Below are 6,529 nucleotides of genomic sequence, written 5' to 3'. Positions count from 1 at the left end.
AACATTCCTCCACTGTATGGCTTTGCTGCTATGAAATTACTATGGTAGGATTGGAGTTGATGTCTCCATTTTGTTTTCCAAGCTATATAATTACAATGTCTTATAGGAAATATGGGCATGGACTAGCATTGTGTATATTTTAAGGGAAAGAATTATAAATTTGCTCTAAAAACAATTATGAGAAACAAATATAATAATTGTGATGCAATAAAACATATGAGCTAGTAAAAAGCCTTTGCAATTGATATGATGAATGGCCAATGTACTTACTGTTTAACAACCTTTACAAATTAATATAAAAAGATACCACAGATGAGTAGGCAGAAATAAGTAGTCAATGCTCTGAATAATAAATACAAAATAGTCAATCATGGAACTGAAACAATATCAGTATACCATTTTTAACTTTTCAGATACATTTATGAAAAATAGTAATTACTGTTCAAAGAAATGCCCATTTTTCTCAGTTACTATTGTGTAAGCACTCATATGCACTGCTAAGTTTATGATTTCTGGAGGGCAGTTTACTTTATAAACTTTATTTTTGTTTTGATACTGTAGCAAAATACAATAAACTGCATGTCTTATCACCAACAGAAATTGGCTTCTCACAGATCCAGAGGCCAAGAAGTCCAAGACCAAGGAAGAAGCAGAACCTGTGTTGAGTGAAGGCCTGTTTCCTGGTTCTTGTGGATACCTTACTGTGTTCTCACATGGTGGAAGGCCAAGGGAGCTCTGTCTGGCCTTTATAATAAGGGTACTATTCCCTTTAATGAGGGGTATGCACCTATAACTTAATTGTATTTTTAATTACCATCACCTTGGGGTTTGGGATTTTAACATATGAGTCTTGGGGAAAATGCACATTCAGGCTATATAGTTTTGGAAATATTCTATAATTTCTAAGGAGGAGAAGTCTAGAATGTTTACCTCAGCTCATGTCTAAGGAAACTTCAACAGTATGGGATAGGCTGCACATTCAGGATTTGGGTTGGAAAAATACCAAGGAACCAGTGTGGCCTAACAAAAGAAGGGGAAATGGTGTGAAATTGCCATAGAGATCCACCTGGGTGTTAAGAAGGCCTTGGCTGCAAGGTACTGAAAGAATGGGGTCAGATCACACAGAGATTGTGGGAGGACATTTTTAGCCCAAGGTGGTACTTTTCATGCAGGCATGAGAATTTCAGGGAGATTCTCTATTACCCCCAAACTCCTGAAAATCCAGAGAGAATGAATCAGCCATAAACTGACAGTTTCCCACCGTATTGCAGTTCTAACTACTTCTTCTCTGTTCTACTTCCCTCCAGCCCTAGAAGTCCAAAGCTCTTCCTAAAACTCTGTTGGGACGATGGAAGAATGGTGGGACAATCCTTGTAGAATAAATCACAGCACCAGTCATGCTCAACTTGGCCATTGAAGATGTATGGCCTGAATCAGTTCTAGTTACAGAGGTAAGAAAATGAAACTGTAAATACAGTTGGATGACTGGTAAGTATCAAGGCTTGAGTGTTTTATTAGTCAACAAAGAGTGGGTGATTAGAATACTCAGAGGAACTTTAATATCTAAGAATATGCAGAAGATCTATGGAACTTGCCCTGAGTTTTATACAAGGAGGGCGGAAGATGTATATAAATGACAGTGGGAGACAAATAGATGGCAGTACTATTTGTTCAGATTACAGTTTTGTTGAAAAGTTGTTAATTTATGATTCCATTAGTACATTTTTAAATCTAGAAGAAATATTGAGAAATCAGATACTAATCACATCAAATTCTTTTTTTTTTTTTTTTTTTTTTTTTTGCCAGTCCTGGGGCTTGGACTCAGGGCCTGAGCACTGTCCCTGGCTTCTTTTTGCTCAAGGCTAGCATTCTGCCATTTGAGCCACAGCGCCACTTCTGGCCATTTTCTGTATATGTGGTGCTGGGGAATCAAACCCAGGGCCTCATGTATATGAGGCAGGCACTCTTGCCGCTAGGCCATATCCCCAGCCCCCACATCAAATTCTTAAGCTTTGTAAATATAAGATTTTGTAACTTCAATCTCTGTCCATAAAAGAAATGCAAATCAAAACCACATTGAGATTCCACCTCACCCCAGTTAGAATGGCCATTAAAGAAACATGGACTCCATGGTCTCCCTTATTGGGAATAATTAGTACAAGTTTAGGCAAGTCATAGCAGAGCATCACAAGAACCCAATAGCTATATACCCTTATGAACACATAAGATGATGCTAAGTGAAATGAACTCCATGTTATGGAAACGATTGTTATATCACAGTTGTAACTACTTTCAATGTCCCATCTGTATCTGTAACTTCTATTACTGATGATGTTCTTGTATCACCTTCCAGTGGGTGTACCTACACTATCTCTGTAATCTTATCTGAGTATATTGGAAACCGTGTATACTGGTATTAGAAGTAGGAAATTGAAAGGGAATACCAAAATTGAGAGACACAGGGTAAAAAAAGACAAACAACTACAAAAGCAATACTTGCAAAACTGTGGTGAAAGTGAACTGAACACCTCAGGGGAGGAAAGGGAAAGGGGGAGGGGGGAGGGGGGTATGAGGGACAAGGTAACAAACAGTACAAGAAATGTATCCAATGCCTAACGTATGAAACTGTAACCTCTCTGTACATCAGTTTGATAATAAAAATTTGAAAAAAAAAAGAAAGAAAAAATGGTAGAGTCAAAGTGATGGGAACTGGGCATGTAATATAAATTGTTTTAATTTTTCTATTTGAAATTTTTCATAGTAAAATATGGGGAAAAGTTAGTTGGGAATGTTAACTGAATAATCCATATTAACAAAATGATTTAGTTCATAGTCACTGAACATTCAACATTATATGTTTGAGGTTTTAGGAAATATTTTAAACTTTCCATAGGATACAGACCTACTCAATTTATGAATTGACAAAGACCTTAGGTTAGTGTAACCAATTAAACTATTGTTTTCAAAAGTTAAAAAAAAAGAAAACAAATATTAATAGATTCTGGCAGGGATGTGGTCAAAAGGGAATACTACTACACTGCTGGTAGGAATGTAAACTGGTTCAACCACTCTGGAAAGCAGTATGGAGGTATCTCAGAAGAGTAAACATAGAACTCCCCTATGATCCAGCAATCCAACTTCTGGGCATTTACTCAAAGGATCACAAACAAGTCCACACTAAAGCTATCAGCACAACTATGTTTATTGCAGCATGATTTACCACAGTGATGATATGGAACCAAGCCAAATGCCCCTCAGTAGATGAACGGATCAAGAAACTGTGGAACAGACAAACAATGGAATTCTATGTTTCCATGAGAAAGAATGACATCAACCCATTTGTAAAGAAATGGAAAGACTTGGAAAAATCATATTATGTGCAGTAAGCCAGACCCAAAGAAACATAGACTGCATGACTTCCCTCATTTGTAATAATTAGTATATGTCTAGGATAGTACTAGCAGAGGATCACAATAGTTCAATACCTATATGCATATGTCCATATAAAATGATGCTAATCAAAATAAACTCCAAGATATGGAAATGAGGTTTTTTATGTTGTTGCTATTGTTGTTTTTAATGGGAAGTTATTTTTTTTTTCCTTTGGTTTATCCCCTCTGTTGTCATGTTTTGATTCTGGTATCTTGTGTCTTATATCTACATTTATCTGATTTGGGGAAGGGAAGGGGGGGGTAACAAAATGGTGAGACAAAGGACAAAGGGTGAGTGCAACAATAATACTCACAAACCACTGTGTTGGAAATAAACTTTACAACTTGGAGGGGGGGGAGATGGGGGAATAGGGGTAGTGGGAGAAAAACAAGGGAGGGCATAACAATGCTTGACAAGAAATGTACTCATTACCTTACTTATGTAACTGTAACCCTCTGTACATTGTCTTTACAACAAAATCAAATTATACATTTTTACACATTAGTGTCAAAACTACCATCATTTGAAAAGTCATGTTACTCAAAGGTTCTGACCAAATTTACTACTAATAATGCATCTGCAAAAATGGCATGGGTGTGCTGGTGCTCTTTTTGATTGTGTTAATGGATTTTGCACTTTTTAAGGCCATGGTTTGACTTTGTTCTTGATACATTAACAGTGATGGCATTCTCTCTTTTTCTTGTGGATTGGAGTTAAAAATCTAAGGGAGAGTAAGCCTGTTCTTTGGAGGAAAGATCCAGTTATAGTGTGAAAAGGTTAAAGAGTTCTTATGCTCTCTTACAAAACACTTTGGTAAAAGCAAACCATTTGGTAAAGCCACACCTAGGACCTACTTCAGGGGAATTTTTATACTTGGTCTTCTGTCAGTGGTGGGTCCTATTTCCCTTCCCATCCATTTCTTCTCTTAAAATTGCAAATGTATGCACTGCCGTGCCTATGAAACTGTAACCCCTCTGTACATCACTTTGACAATAAATAAATTAATTAAAAATTGCTTCTACATTTGGCATGATAGAGAGAAAGGTAATAGCTCACTCTTTTAAACAAGTGCTGATATTGTGGAGAATTCTTTCCTTTGGTCATATTTTTTTCCTCTTTCTTATCTAAGGACGCCTCGGGCTTTAAAACATGTGTATTAGAAGTAAATATTTTCTTTTCTCAAAAGAAACCTTTTCAGATTCATTGTTTTCCCAGATCCCAGACTGTGAATGGAATGAACCCTCATTCTTTTTCTTAATTTTAAATTGTTTGATATTTTCTTTTTTGAAATAATGTTCCCTTTCATGTATCTTAGGAAAAAATGCCCTTGTAGAAGTCGTGACACTTTATTGTGTTTGTATTTATCAAATACTGCTAAAGGCCATGTAGGATTCCCTGGAATAAAATTTTCCAGACTTTTATTTAAAATTTTTTTTCCATTTGCTCTTGATTTTTGACATAAAGTCAGATTTCCAGAGATCTTGGAAATCCGGCACAAAGAATTATCATACACAATTGATTTCAGTTCTGCAAATTTTTAAATATTATGCCACATTTATTCTACTATGTTTCCACTCTGTGTATATGATGGATTTATGCACATATTTTAATTTTTTTCTGAACTATTTTCTGAAGAGTAAGCTGCAGACATAATGCTGCTATACCTTTAAATGCTTCAGTATATAAACCCTGAAGCAGGGACTTTCTTATCTAACCACTGTACAATCATCAAAACCAGAACATTACCACTGAAATGATACAACTGTCCCATACACTTTATTTAAATTTTGCTAATTTCCCCAATAATGTCCTTTATAGCAAGAGAAAAGTCCCAGATGATGCATTGCATTCAACAATTGAATCTCTCATGTCTCCTTTGACCCAGAAGAGTCTCTAGTCTGTCTTTGTAATGACCTTGACATTTTTTGAAGAGTACAAATCAGTTATTTTGTAGAATATCTCTCAATTTTAGCTTACTTATATATTTTTCAGAGAATAAAATATTTACTATGCAGGAATTAGAAAATCCTTGTTGGTCTAGAAACCCAAAACTTCAAAATGTATTGACTTAAAAAATGTATTGACTTATGTGAACTCAGATACATGAAACACTAAAGGGATTTAATCTTTAAAATTATGTATGGTTCCATTTGCTCATATGTGCATGTTCTTCGGATTCTATGTATCAGGTTTTACAGTAACAAATAGTAAGTGGCTAAGTCATGACTTACAAACATTTAGAATTAAATTTTAAAGGAAAAGTTTGACATTCTTGGTTTTCTTAAGCATTGTTAATAGAATTATTTTTTCTATTAGTCTATTTATTTTACTTTGCCTTGAGTCACACACTGAAATGAGAAGTTGCTCTGAAAAGGCATAAGGATATGCTATGGTCATGGAGAGATGGCCAACTCACTGTTATCTAAGGAGTCTGTCTTTTTTTTTTCTGGTATGGGGGGAGGGGCTTGAAGTCTGGGCCTGCTACTATCCCTAAGCTCCTTTTGGTCAATGCTAGCCCTCACCACTTGAGCCACAGCGCCATTTCTGGATTTTTCTGAGTAGTTTATTAGAGATAAGAGTCTTCTGGACTTTGCTTTCCAGGCTGGCTTTGAACGAGTGATCCTCAGATCTCAGCCCCCTGAATAGCGAGGATTACAGGAGTGAGCCATCAGCACCTGGTTTTCTTTGTCTTTTTATTCCAAAATTTAGCTTCTTTTCCTCAGCCAAGTCTTTGTTTTGGCCTCAGATTAAATAACAAAACTTTCCACATTCAGTAGTATAATTTATTATTCTTTTTTAAAATTAAGAACCGATTTTGGATTGTTGTGATTCTTCTGCAGGGCAGTGAGACCTTGAGAAATCACCTTCTTTTCCCTCTCTCGGTTGCAATAAGTTGAAGCATAATGACCATCTCAAAATCACAGAAGAGAATTTGATTATGGAACTGAGGAGGAGGCTATTTGGATAACATATATGTTATTATGGTTAGCATAACATGTAGCATAAAACTCACTCCACTCCTCCCCTCCCTCTTCTTTCCTCCTCTTGCCCCCCTTCCTCCCTCCCTCTTTTCTTCCTTTCCTCTCTCCTTTTCCTT

Source organism: Perognathus longimembris, chromosome 15 (genome assembly GCF_023159225.1).
Source record: "Perognathus longimembris pacificus isolate PPM17 chromosome 15, ASM2315922v1, whole genome shotgun sequence".
Taxonomy (NCBI): domain Eukaryota; kingdom Metazoa; phylum Chordata; class Mammalia; order Rodentia; family Heteromyidae; genus Perognathus; species Perognathus longimembris.
This window is presented reverse-complemented; position numbering follows the sequence as displayed.